The following is a 15,408-nucleotide window of genomic DNA, read 5'->3' on the forward strand; positions in this document are numbered from 1 at the left end:
AATTGAGGATACGTAGGAGCGAGGGAAACACCCTTGTCGACCACAAAAAGATAAAAAAAAAATACAAAAAACCCATAAAAATCTAAAAAAACATAAAAAAGGGAAAATACATAAAACCATAAAGGGAAAATATGTAGTTTTGAAGTCATATTTGCTCACTTGATTGAAGGTTGTCGTCCCTTGTGACGGATGCATGGGGTGCTAATACCTTCCCTGTGCGTAAAAACAACTCCCGAACCTTTCACGATTAAAGTTCGTAGACCACACGTTTTGGTTTTTTTGATGTTTTCCTCGAATAAACGTTTGTGGCGACTCCGCGCGCCTTGCTCCCTTGGAAGACGCACCTGTGAGTCCCGCATCGCCCTCCCGCCAAAGGGTAGGTTGCGACAGTTAGCGACTCCACTGGGGACATTTTTTAGAGAGTTAGGCCAATCAACCAGTGTGCAACATCTCATCATGACTTCTTCTTTATTTATGTTCTCCCTTCCCTTTTATCTTTGGTTTTTTGTCCATATTTGTACATAACCTTTGCTATGTTGTTGTGTTTGGTGTGTTTGTCTATCAATTACATTCGTAGTTAGAAATACCTTTTTTCTACACACACATGACACCTACACCTCACACACACATTGAGATATTAGGCCCTATGCCCGGGTCTATGTGAGCCATAAGGAGTGGAGGTGAATTTGTGGTCATGTTGGGTCTCCGACTCGCTTGATGACAGTGAAGCCTCATCTAGAGTTTTCCTCTTTTAGTGATGCATTGTCGATGATAGTCCTTATCGCCACAATGTATTACATAAGAGTATGATATCTCTAGAAGCTAGTAAGGTTACATAAAACTACGCTTGGGAATTGTTACTAGAAGGGGACTTTTTGGATCATTTCCATTAGATTCCTCAATTAGGGGCACATAGAAAACTCACTCTGGCATATTCCTTGATTGCATCATGCATCTCTTCATGGCATTGTAATGGACATATCGTTCCTACATTTGTCACTTATCATGTTCATGCATTGCATTTTGCGTAAGTCATTTCATCACCACGCATCTGCATCTAACATGCTTTTTGAATACCTTTTATTTTCATGTTTACTCATGCATGATCCTTGCATTTTCCTCTACAAAACAAAAACGAAAAAAGAAGCATGAAAACTCACACTGCATTCTTAGTTGCATGTGTTAGGTACCATGAGCCAACCATGTTGGGATCATAAACCCATTTCTCTTAAAGAACAAAATGATTGAACATGGTACCCAATGCATGGTTAACTAGGAAATGAGGTTTCTTCGGGCATCTCAATCTCATAATTACATTTGTCATGCATAGCATAAGTATGCCCGAGTCATTCATCTCTATGAAATGTTGTCAAAGTATTGGCGATCAAAATTTCTTTTCCTTGGATTATGGGGTTGAACCAGGCTCATGCTTTTAAGAAAAGGTTCGTTAAATCAAGTTGAAGTATGGAAGTAACCGTCTTGGGAAAATTGGAGCAAAAGATGAATCGAGTTACATCGCTACTTTGTCTTCAACCATGCATCATTTGCATACATCCAACTTTTCATTGGTTGCATTGCTTGTTGCATTCTTTCCTTAAAACCGAATTGTAATGATTGTTATCAAAATGAAAGAACGCACTTTACAATGCCCTTACCGAACGCGTGCTAGAGTAATGGTTGAGATAGAGGAGGTGCAACAGCGGATGAAGGCCGACATTGAGGCCATTAAAGAGCAAACAGCCACGATGATGGAAGCCACAATGAGCATGAAAAAGATAATGAAAGTCAATGCGGTTGCGGTTGCCGCTACCAGCGTTGTTGCTAAGGTGAACCTGACTCCCCCATATGAAAACAATAAGTTTCAGAATAAGAAAAAAGAAAAAAAAAGCATTTGATTGATTGTGTTTTTAAGTAAAAATATAGACATTCATGTGACCTTATTTTATCATTCCTGAAAGTTTGTCTTTTTCAGAGAGAAGTGAGTTATCAAGAATAGGAGTCATTTGACTTAATCCATCAAACTAAAAAAAATCCTTCAAATGTTTCTCGAGAATCAACCATTTCTTTCATTCTTCCTTGCTACAAGGTTGTGAAAACATGACAACGATGGATACCTCAGGGCCCTACATTGGGGCAATGAAAGGCACCATGCAGAAACCTCAAGCAAACCTAGGGGCAGATCAGAAATTCTCACCCAATAAGTTCCCTGCTACAAGGTCATGATGAAAGACAACGATTGATACCTCAAAGCCCTACACTGGGGCAATGAGGGGCACCATGCATGAGCCTCAAATGAACCTAGGGGCAGATCAAAAGTTCTCACCCGTCGATGTTTTTAAATGAAAAAGGGAGGGACAAACCCTGAGATTTCAATGGATTGATTAAACAGCTCCATTGACATCACTCCAAAATTGTCAAGTGACTAAATCAAACAGAATATACACTCTGAGGGAGTTCCCGAAGAGATTTGCAAGAGATATGATAAGGTTGCATGAATCATCGCCTCTTTCAAAAGGACAGTCAATCTGTGTTTTAAAAAAAAATCAAATCAAAATCACAAAATAGGGAAAGAATGTCATGAACATTGTACAACTTTCCATTACATTGTATTGTTGCATACATAGTTTGCATTTACTGCATTTCAAGACAAAGGTTGCATGCATCTGCATCCCCAAAAATCATGTTAACTGCATAGATTTCCTAAATCTAATGTTCAAACTTTTGAGTTTGGGATGAGAGGCCCTCTCAATGAGTCAATCTCTTGCTTTCTCATAAGGTTGGACCCCTTGAGGGCTACACGTCCTTGCCTTTAGAGGGTTGTACGTCCTCGCCTTCGGAGGGCTACACGTCCTCGCCTTCAGAGGGCTACATGTCCTCGACTTTAGAGGGCTACACGTCCTCGCCTTCAGAGGACTACAGTCCTTGACTTCAGAGGGCTACACGTCCTCGCCTCCAGAGGGCTGTACGTCTTCGACTTCAGAGGGCTACACGTCCTCGACTTCAGAGGGCCACACGTCCTCGCCTCCAGAGGGCTGTACGTCCTCGCCTTTAGAGGGCTACAAGTCCTCTCCTTCAAAGGGCTACACGTCCTCGCCTTCAGAGGGTTGTACGTCCTCGCCTTCAGAGGGCTACATGTCCTCGCCTTCAGAGGGCTACACATCCTCAACTTTAGAGGGCTACACGTCCTCACCTTCAGAGAGCTGTGCATCCTCGCCTTTAGAGGGCTACACGTCGTCGCCTCCAGAGGGTTATACGTCCTCCACCTTCAGAGGGCTACACGTCCTTGCCTTTAGAGGGCTATACGTCCTCGCCTTCGGAAGGCTACACGTCCTGGCCTTCAGAGGGCTACACGTCCTTGCCTTCAGAGGGCTACACGTCCTCGCCTTCAGAGGGCTACACGTCCTCGACTTCAGAGGGCTTCACGTCCTCGACTTCAGAGGGCTACACGTCCTCGCCTCTAGAGGGTTGTACGTCCTCACCTTTAGAGGGCTATATGTCCTTGCCTTTAGAGGGTTGTACGTCCTTGCCTTTAGAGGGCTACACGTCCTTGCCTCCAAAGGGCTGGATGTCCTCGCCTTCAGAGGGCTGCACGTCCTCGCCTTTAGAGGGCTGCACGTCCTTGCCTTCAGAGGGCTACACGTCCTCGCCTTTAGAAAACTCAAGGTCCTCTGCCATTAATGCTTAACCGAGGCTTGTGCTCCTGGGTAAAGGGCCAGTGGTTTCCTTTTATCAGTTCCTGGGCCACCCCCCTAATCTTGGAGGAGGGCCAACTGTGCGAGCACAGCCAGAGGAGGAGGTTATCGCGCAGCTATTATGCATATCAGGGCAAGATTTCGCCCAGACCGCTGTAAGGAGACGAGTGCATATCATGCGCACCAACACATAGATGATGTTGCTACTTAGTAACATTCTGCCCAACGACCACAAATCCAATCTCCCTCTACTAAAGTGTCTGCTGGTTTATGCCATCATGACATAGGTAAGTATGCACGTGGCTCAACTGATTTTTGATGCCATTTACTGCTTGCAAGGATTGTGCCCACAAGACACTCAGTGGACCCGGAGAAGTCCAACAGGGCCCTGGGGTTTCCAGCTCTAATTACGAGCCTCTGTCAGTTCTATGGAGTGCCCGTCACCCCAACAAGGTGATCAGGCCCTCTACTAACCGAGCTTTCATCAAGAAGTACTGCGCCCCCAGGCAAGCGCTGGACGAGGCACCACAGCGGCCTGGGGATGGCCAGCAATGGGCAACAGACACACCGCCACCACCTCTAGAGCCCCTCAGCTCATCTACAAAGGCTGTAGCGTTGCCTAAGACTCGTGGCCGACCAGTAGGCGACCAAGTCCAAAGCCAAAGGTAAGCAAAAGTACTAGGCCCGTGACCAACAAATCATCACGCGCCTGACTCAAGACGTTAAAGAAGCACTACTAGGAGGCAGCGTAGTACCCTTTAAATTTTTGTTTGTTATTTGTTCACCTTTGTTTCTTAAGTCATAGTTGGACACACCTAGTTGCTCATAATCCTAGGAATTTAAATAAACAAGCACAAACTGGGAAGGTAGTAATACCTCACAAAATATATATATATATATATATATATATATATATATATATATATATATATATATATATATATATATATATATATATATATATATATATATATATATATGTTTAGGTAGTAAAATGTCTCACAAATATATATGTGTTTAGGTAGCAAAATACCTCATGAAAAAAACAACAAAAAAACAAAATAAAAATAAAATTGGTTAGCTAAAAAGCCAACATGCTTTTGAAAGGAAATGAACTTGCCATTCAGAACACAAGGTTTTTGAAAAAAAATGTGTATGCACCTGAAGGTTGAATGCTGTTAAAATTTTCCCAAAAGCCCAGAATAGACTCGGATAAATGCATGAATTGATAAAATAACATATTTTGGAAACACTGGGTTGACTTAAATAGGAAAAATGAATCCTGAGCCCTAGTGTCACATGACCATAAAAACTTTGAGTGTCCACATGGGTGCATGCATGACTAGTTTTGCATAAAATTTCCAAATCATCATTGTTGCATGTGTGTCATGGAAATAATGTGGGACATCTCCTTTATCCCTAAACCGCTGGCCAAACCAACCCCCTGACATACATCATGTCCGGTCGTTCAGCAAGCCTTTTGAGCCAAGACCTCAAACCACCATAAACCTTGACCCAGGATGAGAATTTCCATCCCTGTCCTCGGAAGAAGGAACAGTGGGGTCTCCCAAGAAAAAAGAGTCATTCACTATTGAGCTGCTAACACGCTTCAAAAACAAAAAAAGTTCCCAATCAAAGATCGGAAGAAAACAAAAAAAAGAAGAAGTTCCCGGTCAAAGATTGGAAGAAAACAAAAGAAAAAAGAAAGTTCTCGATCAAAGATTGGAAGAAAACAAAAAGAAAATATACAGAAAGGTCTTCGGACCAGACAGTATGTGAACAAACATACAGAATTGTCACAAGCAAATAAGAAAAGAGAGGAAACCACGGCTTGAGAGTTCCACTATCTTGTAAAATCCTTTTACAAGTTCTGAACACACAAAGACAATCCTTCCTTTGTGTTCAGATTTCTTTACAACAAGAGACCCTCGGTCTCTCAATCCCCTTTGAGAATTTAGAAAGAAGAGAAGAATAAATCTCTCTTGAAAGAGATAAATTTTACAATCTGAGCACTCAATTAATTCCTTATTGAATTGCAAGTGTATTGGCCAAGGAATTCTTAAGAGGATGAAATGTTATTTCTCTTTGAGAGAATAAGACTTTTTGTTATTAAAAACTCTTAGCAAATTCGTGTTTCAAGTCACATATATATAGACCTTTGGTGGCCATGTAAAAACCATTTGAAAAGATGTGACTCTTAGAACTAATTTTCTGAAAAACTCCTCTAGTAATCGATTATAGGATTTGTATAATCGATTACAGGTTTTAAAATTTGAATTAAAACGTTTATTAATTGCTGGTTATCGATTACCAATATTGTGTAATCGATTACACAGTCTAAAATTTGAATTCAAATTTTCAATAGCTGTTGTAAACCATTTTTGGCCACTGGTAATCGATTACATCCTCTGGTAATCGATTATCAGAGAGTAAATCTCTTGAAAAACACTTTTTAACTTAAATTACTTGGCAAAAGCTTTTGCTATTTCAATTAGGAATTCCCTTCCTAAAATACTAGTGATCATCTTGATGTTGTGTCTTGTATTCTTGAATCATTGTCTTGAATTAAACTTGAAAAGCGCATTTGCATCAAATCATCATGATCATCATCAAAACATCAAAGTCATTTTCTTCTACAATCTCCCCCTTTTTGATGATGACAATTTAAGTCCTGAAATCAAGATGCAAGCAAGCAATGTATATGCATAATATATTGCGTTCACTCCCCCTATGTTTTGGAATTGATGATCACTTGATTCTAAGCTTTTTCTAAGATTCTCTACCACCCCATTTTTCTCCCCCTTTGGCAACATCAAAAAGCCAAAGTTCGTGGGAATCAATACAGATAATATTATGAAGTGGACAAAGATCAATCATAAGTCATAACCAACCAAAATCATAAATAAGTCATAACCAAAATATAATCCAAACAGTCATAATTCAAAAACACATAAAATCCAATCATAAAAGACTAAAGTCCAAATACCAAAAGATAAATAAAGTGCAAAAAATGATAACTTAAATACCATAGCCAAAATACACGGCTTAAAAAGAAAATTATAAACTAAACTCTAAGAAGGTGGAGGTGGTGGTGGAAGATCGAAGCTCTGGCGAATATAACCCACATCTTCTTCAAGCTGTGTGAGACAAATATCCATTCCGACAAAGCGATTATCCAATGAATCAAAACGTTCTCCAACATAAGTACGAAGACCCCGTAACTCGGAAAGAACTTCAGTCATGAGGGCTGAATCGTCTCGTGGAGGAGGAGGAGAAGGAGTACGCTCATCTTGTGGAGGAAGTGCATTTTTCTTCAGCCATTGACCATTCCGATCCTTACGGTATCCAAAAGAAATGACTGCACCAGCACCAATAGCAAAGGAACGCTTGACTTGAAAAAATGGTTCATCATCAAGCGAAATTTGAAAATGACGGAGAAACAGAGTGACCAATTGAGGGTAAGGGAGAGGTGCATTGGCCCGTAATGCCTTATGCATTCAATACCGAACCAAGTGAGCCCAGTCGATCTGATGACCGGTAAGGAAAGCCCACATCAAAATCAAGTCCTCCTCAGAGGCTTGAGCCAAATTTGAAGACCGGGGAAGCAAAATTCTAACAATAATGTAATGCATGATGCGATTATCAAAGGTCAATGATCCGGCCAGCAATCTACCGGTCATTTCAGCATGGTCATTGCAAACCATACGACGAGCATCATGACTAGAATAATCAAATTTCCAGTCATCAACAACGGTGCCCTCAAAAGGTGCACCTTGACTGGTAATTTAGTCAAAGAAGAGAACAATGATTGATCAATGATCATGGAAATACCATGCACCTCAAAAGAAATAATGTCATCCTGAATTTTTAAATTGCACTAAAAGACTTTGACAAGTTCAGGATAATAAGGCAATTTTAAAGACATGAAATCAACCAAGCCAGAATTTTGAAACACTTGATAACAATCAAATGTCTCATCATTGAAGAAATCTATGTCTAGGTACTTTAAGGTCTAAGATGATCCTAGAAGAGAATTGAGAAAGATATCGTAGACATTGATCATCGGAAGAAAACAGAGTGGATGATCTTGGAGATGATAAGGGAGGATGGATAGGTGCTGTGGGTGCTTCTGATGGTCCGTGGCGGCGATGGCCAGCAGCAGCGGTGGTGGAGGATGATCCCTTTCTCTTCTTTGATGATTCTTCCATTTGAGGAAGTTTTAGTGAATTTCCATCAGTGGAATCGAAAGAGGAGTGAAAATAAGGAAGATTGGGCTTTACGGGACGTGTTTTGGTGAAGAATTGAGGAAGATATGAGAATTTGAAGATTAGGGATGAAGGAGGCACAAGAACGAGAGTGAGGCTGCGCAGCGTGACTGGTTTCGTAGGTATTTATAGAGGAGGATGAGTTGTAATCGAATACAAGGTATGGTAATCGATTACAAGGTATGTTGTAATCGATTACAGGCTTCCTGTTCTTGTGTAATCGATTACACTGAATGGTAATCGATTACCATAGCATAAACTAGGCTAGTTTCTCTAAAAATTACCTATGTCTATGCTAAATACATCTAATACTATCAATCATCACTACTAATACATTTAATTCAATCATTCAAACATCAAACACATAATAATGCATAAAGCCTATCATAATAACAAGAATTTAAACAAGATCAAGCAAAGTAACATACTTAACACAAACAATCAAACATAAAAATAAATCAATCAATCAATCCTTATTTATCTAAATCACTAACATCTAAGAGGCCTAATTCCCTTCTAATAGAGAAGAATGTTTCTTTGGGGAGAGGTTTTGTGAAGATATCAGCAAGTTGATTCTTTGTATCAACAAACTCTAACACACAATCTCCCTTTAGAACATGATCTCTTAGAAAATGGTGCCTAATTTCTATATGTTTAGTTCTAGAGTGTTGAACTGGATTTTTGGAAAGATTAATTGCACTTGTATTATCACATCTAATAAGTATATGGTCGAGAAGGATTCCATAATCAGAAAGTTGTTGCTTCATCCATAAGATTTGTGCACAACAACTGCCGGCATAAATATATTCCGCTTCTGTAGTGGATAAAGCAACACTATTTTGTTTCTTACTATGCCAAGAAACTAGAGCAGATCCAATGAATTGACAAGTTCCACTTGTGCTCTTTCTATCTTTTTTAGAACCGGCAAAGTCTGAATCAGAATATCCAATTAAGGTGCATGTGGAATTTCTAGGATACCATAATCCTATGTTCATAGTGCCTACTAAATATCTTATGATTCTTTTAACAACACTAAGATGTGATTGTTTAGGATTTGATTGAAATCTAGCACACATACACACACTAAACATTATATCAGGTCTGCTAGAAGATAAATAAAGAAGTGATCCGATCATACCTCGATATTGCTTAACATCTATTGACTGACCGGTTTCATCTTTATCTAGATAGCAAGCAATGCTCATTAGTGTAGCCATGTGCTTAGCATTTTCCATGCCGAATTTGTGGATTAACTCTTTGCAATACTTGGATTGATTGACAAAGATACCATCCTTGGTTCATTTAATTTGCAATCCAAGAAAGAAATTAAGTTCTCCCATCATTGACATTTCAAACTCACTTTGCATGTCATGAGAGAATTCTTTGCACAATAATTCATTAGTGGATCCAAAAATAATATCATCAACATAAATTTGAACTAATAAAATATCATGTGATTTTTTCTTTATGAAAAGAGTAGTATCCACTTTTCCTCTAGAGAAGTCCTTTTCTAAAAGGAACTTACTTAGACGCTCGTACCAAGCCCTAGGGGCTTGTTTCAAGCCATATAAAGCCTTTTTCAATTTATAGACATGATTTGGCTCATCCAACATTTCAAAACCTGGTGGTTGTTCAACATATACTTCTTCTTGAATTAAGCAATTTAGAAAAGCACTTTTAACATTCATTTGATAAAGCTTAAAATTCATTATGGATGCATATGCTAAGAGCATTCTAATGGCTTCTAATCTAGCAATTGGAGCATATGTTTCTTCATAATCTATACCTTCTTCTTGATTATATCCTTTTGCAACTAATCTAGCCTTATTTCTAATGATTATTCCATGTTCATCTAACTTATTTCTAAATATCCATTTTGTTCCTATGATGGGATAGTTTTTAGGTTTCTCAACAAGTTCTCACACATTGTTTCTTTCAAATTGATTCAGTTCTTCTTGCATAGCAATTATCCAATTATCATCTATTATGGCTTCATTTATATTTTTAGGTTCAATCATAGATACAAAAGCCATATTATTGCATAATTCTTTAAGAGAATGTCTAGTTGTTGCCCCTTTTGAGATATCACCAATAATGTTGTCGAGGGGATGATCTTTTGAGGCTTTCCATTCTTTTGGAAGTTCATCATTTGATTTTGCTTCTTTATGAGGATCTTCATTGCTTCCTTTCCCTTTTCCTTTCGAATCTTGTCCATGAATATGAATTTGTTCTAAAGATTCTGCAATATCATCTAGTATATTCTTTCTTGATAGAATAGCATTAGATTCATCAAAAGAAACATGAATGGATTCTTCAATACTCATAGTTCTTTTGTTATATATTCTATATGCTTTACTTTGCAATGAATATCCAAGAAAGATGCCTTCGTCAGATTTTGCATCAAATTTTCCTAGATTATCTTTACCATTATTAAGCACAAAACATTTGTAACAAAAAATATGAAGATGTGAAATGTTAGGTTTTCTACCATTATATAACTCATATGGGGTTTTCTTTAAAATGGGTCTTATTAAGGCCCTATTCATGATGTAACATGCAGTATTGACGGCTTTAGCCCAAAAATATTTTGGAAGAGAAGTATCATTTAATAAAGTTCTAGCAATTTCTTCCAATGACCTATTTTTCCTCTCAACAACTCCATTTTGTTGAGGGGTTCTAGGTGCAGAAAAATTATGCTCAATACCATGTTCATCACAAAATAATTCAAAATCTTTGTTTTCAAATTCACCCCCATGATCACTTCTAATGGATGCAATCTTAATATTTTTCTTGTTTTGTATAACTTTAGCAAGTTTCCTAAATGCTTGAAATGCATCACTTTTATGAGTAATGAATAATGTCCATGTATATCTAGAGAAATCATCAACTATGACAAGAGCATAGTAATTTCCTCCAAAACTCATGGTTCTAGATGGACCGAATAAATCCATATGCAATAATTGTAAGGGTTGAGTAGTTGAAACAATATTTTTGGGTTTGAATGAGACTCTAGTTTGTTTTCCCTTTTGACATGCATCACATAGTTTATCTTTTTCAAATTTTAATTTAGGCAAACCAACTACTAAATCTTTTGAAATTAATTTGTTTAAGTGATCCATGTTTATGTGAGCAATTCTTTTATGCCATAACCATGGATCATCATCTTTGCTAAGAAAACAATGATTGTTATCTAGTTTTAGGCTTAAGTCTATCATGTATACATTGTTGACTCTATATCCTACATGCTTTATATTAATGTCATGCTTATGTTCTATAAGACATTTTTGAGAATCAAATGATACTAGATAGCCTTTGTCACATAATTGACTAACACTAAGTAGGTTGTGCTTAATGTTGGATCGAGTGGCCTCAGAATAATTAAGAAGGGGGGTTGAATTAATTATTCCTAAACCTTTACTAATTAAAAATTACTCTTTTAAGGCTTTTACTAAATTGTTAAGAGAATGAGGAGTAGAAGAGAAACTTAACAGAAAGTAAAAGCGGAAATTAAATGCACAGCGGAAAGTAAAAGAGTAGGGAAGAAGAAAACAAACACACAAGAGTTTTTATACTGGTTCAGCAACAACCCATGCCTACATCCAATCCCCAAGCGACCTGCGGTCCTTGAGATTTCTTTCAACCTTGTAAAAATCCATTTACAAGCAAAGATCCACAAGGGATGTACCCTCCACTAGAACTGATCCACAAGAGATGTACCCTCTCTTGTTCTCAATCAAACCCAAGTAGATGTACCCTCTACTTGTACCACAAAGGTTGTACCCTCCAATGTGTTAAGACAAAGATCTCAGGCTATTAAACCTTTGATACTTTGTGAATGGGGATACAAAAGAATTCTCATGCGGTTAGTCCTTTGAACACTTTTGTATTAGGGAAAGGGAAGAATCAAAAGAATTCTTAGACTGTGTCGTTTTGAATTCTTTGACAAGGGAGAAGGGAGACAAAAAAGAATTCAGGCGGTTAGTCCTTTGTTCTTTTGGAAAAGGGAGAAGAGAGACACAAAAAGAATTCAGGCGGTTAGTCCTTGGCGAATTCTTTTTGGCAAAGGGAGAAGAGAGACTTTGGAAAGCTTTTAGCAAAAGGAAGAAGAAGAAGAAGTTCAAAGAGACTCAGAAATCAATGTGGAAAACTTGCTTGTGTAAAGAATGAATTGGAAACGATTGATTGATAGAATGAATGAATTTATTGAAAAATGCAAAACAAAGCCTTGCTTTTATAGACTCTTCGTGTCTGGTTAAGAAGACCATTTAGAAGAGTTATAACTTTTAGAAAAACTTAAAACCAATTTGAAAAAGTCAAAAACCTTTTGAAGAGTTACATCTTTTGATTTATTCAGAAACAGTCACTGGTAATCGATTACCAAATTAGTGTAATCGATTACACAAAGATTTTGTGTGAAAGGATGTGACTCTTCACATTTGAATTTGAATTTCAACGTTCAAAGGCACTGGTAATCGATTACAGCTTTTTGAAAACAATTGGAACGTTGTAAATTCAATTTGAAAACTTTTTCAAAACAATTTTGCTACTGGTAATCGATTACAACAATATGGTAATCGATTACCAGAGAGTAAAAACTCTTTGGTAAAGGGTTTTGTCAAAAACTCATGTGCTATTCAAAGTTTTGAAAAACTTTTTAATACTTATCTTGATTGAGTCTTCTCTTCATTCTTGAATCTTGAGACTTGAATCTTAATCTTGATTCTTGAGATCTTGAACCTTGAATCTTGATTCTTGACTCTAGACTTTCTTCTTGAGTCTTGAATTCTTCTTGATTCTTATCTTGAACTCTTGAATTGTTCTTGATTGATCTTGGAGCTTTTTGTCATCACCTTTGTCATCATCATTGTTATCATCAAAACACCTTTGAATCACCTTTGATTCACCATGAAGCTTTGCTTCTACACTTAAGACCTTCAACAAGTAGAACATTTTCAATGGAGTTTGAAGAATTTGTACCTATTTTACCAACTCCAAGGATTCTACCTTTGTTGTTGTCACCATAAGTTACATGCCCGCTTTTCTTGGGAGAGATATGTGTAAACTTTGATGCATCTCCAGTCATATGTTTTGAACATCCGCTATCTATGTACCATTCCTTCCTCAAAGACACCTACATAATCAAGTTTTTGACTTAGGTACCCAAACTTTATTGGGTCCTTGTGTGTTAGTGTAGACTGAAGATCCTTTTGGGACCCATATCATTTTTATGTTGTTGTAGTTTTTAACAAGTAAATGTGCCATGCCCTTTTCTTCCACAGTAAAAACAAGTGATAGAACTAGAATTATATTTTTGTGTGGAAGTAAAGAGGTTTTAATGAAATTTTTGTTGTTTTTCAGGTTTATATCCTATTCCAGCCTTATTAGAGACACATCTTTGTTTTCCTAATATGACATCTAAATTATTTTTACTGTCAGAAAATTTTGCAAGTGAGTTTTTCAAATCTTTAATTTCTTTTTCATATTTTCCACAACAACTACAAGAATCAGATATTTTCTTGTAAAAAACAGTAGAGATATAAACTTTTTCATTTGATTTAGAAATTGAGACTTTTGTTCTAAGATGATCTAATTCTTTATTTAATTTTGAAATTTCATTTTCTAAATCTGAAATTATTTTCTTAGAAGATGAAACTAATTTTGCAAGTTTGATTGACTCTTTATGCAAATCAGCAAATGCATCTTGTAATTCATTGAAAGAAATGGATAAGTTATTTGAAGATGTTACCTCTTCATCGCTTTCATAACTTTTAGCCATTAGACAGAGGTTTATCTCTTCATTTTCTGAATCTTCAAAAGATTCCATATCATTGTCATCCCATGTGATGTACACTTTCTTCATTTTCTTTTCACTAAAATTTTTCTTTTCAGATTTCTCCATCTTTTTCTTGAAGATAGGACAATCAACCCTCAGATGTCCAGGTTGATTGCATTCAAAGCATTTTGGAGTAGAAGATGAGATTTCTGTCCTTCTTTTAGATTTAAAATTTGGTCGCCTTTGACTTCCTCTGACTTTCAGAAACTTGTTGAACCTTTTTACAAAAAGGCTAAGATCATCATCTTCATCTAGATCGATTTCCTTATCACTTTCTTCTTGGATTGAAGATGAGGCTTTAAGAGCAATTCCCTTCTTTTTCTTGTCATTTTCTTCATGTTGATTTAATCTCAACAATTCCATTTCGTGTTCCTGTAACTTTCCAAATAGAGTAGCAAGAGTCATGTTAGATAAATCTCTTGATTCAGTAATGGCTGTTACTTTAGGTTGCCATTCTCTGCTTAGACATCTTAATACTTTGTTTATGAGATCTTCATTTTGAAAATCTTTCCCTAAGGTTGCAAGATGATTTACTATATGTGTGAACCTCTTTTGCATGTCTTGAATGCTTTCATTTGCATTCATCCTAAATAGTTCATATTCATGAGTTAATGTGTTTATCCTAGATCTTTTAACATCTGTTGTGCCTTCATGTGTTACTTGTAAAGTGTCCCACATTTCCTTAACACTCTTACAATTTGAAACCCTGAAATATTCATCCATTCCCAGGGTAGATGTAATTATGTTTTTGGCTTTTAAATTATATTGTACTCGTCTCTATCCTCTTCAGACCATCTATCTCTAGGTTTTTCTATTGTTGTGCTTCCACTTGTTGTGCTTCCATCTATTGTAGTTCTTTCTACTGTGGTGGATATATAAGGCCCTATTTCCATGGCTTCCCAAATATTTAAGTCTATTGCCTTAATAAAAATTTGCATTCGAGTTTTCTAGTAGTGGTAACCCTCTCCATTAAAGATTGGAGGTCTATTGATTGAATTTCCTTCTGGAAATAAGAAGTTTGCTGAGGCCATTATTCTTGAAGCTTCTAAACTTTATACAAGAATGAAGCTTTGATACCACTTGTTAGAAAAGTGACCTCAGATATCTTAAGAAGGGGGGTTGAATTAAGATATTGCAAACTATTTCCCCAATTAAAAACTCTATTTCAATTTCAATGCAAGTTACAAATTCCCTTAAAAATGAACTCTTAAATGATGATTCAAATAGAACAATCTGAATATAAATATAAAGAAATAATAAATAAAAGAGTTTAAGGGAAGAGAAAGTGCAAACTCAGATTTATACTGGTTCGGCCACACCCTTGTGCCTACGTCCAGTCCCCAAGCAACTCGCTTGAGAGTTCCACTATCTTGTAAAATCCTTTTACAAGTTCTGAACACACAAGGACAATCCTTCCTTTGTGTTTAGATTTCTTTACAACAAGAGACCCTCGGTCTCTCAATCCCCTTTGAGAATTTAGAAAGAAGAGAAGAACAAATCTCTCTTGAAAGAGATAGATTTTACAATCTGAGCACTCAATTAATTCCTTATTGAATTGCAAGTGTATTGGCCAAGGAATTCTTAAGAGGATGAAATGTTTTTGCTCTTTGAGAGAATA

This window comes from Glycine soja, chromosome 12 (assembly GCF_004193775.1).
Source record: "Glycine soja cultivar W05 chromosome 12, ASM419377v2, whole genome shotgun sequence".
Taxonomy (NCBI): domain Eukaryota; kingdom Viridiplantae; phylum Streptophyta; class Magnoliopsida; order Fabales; family Fabaceae; genus Glycine; species Glycine soja.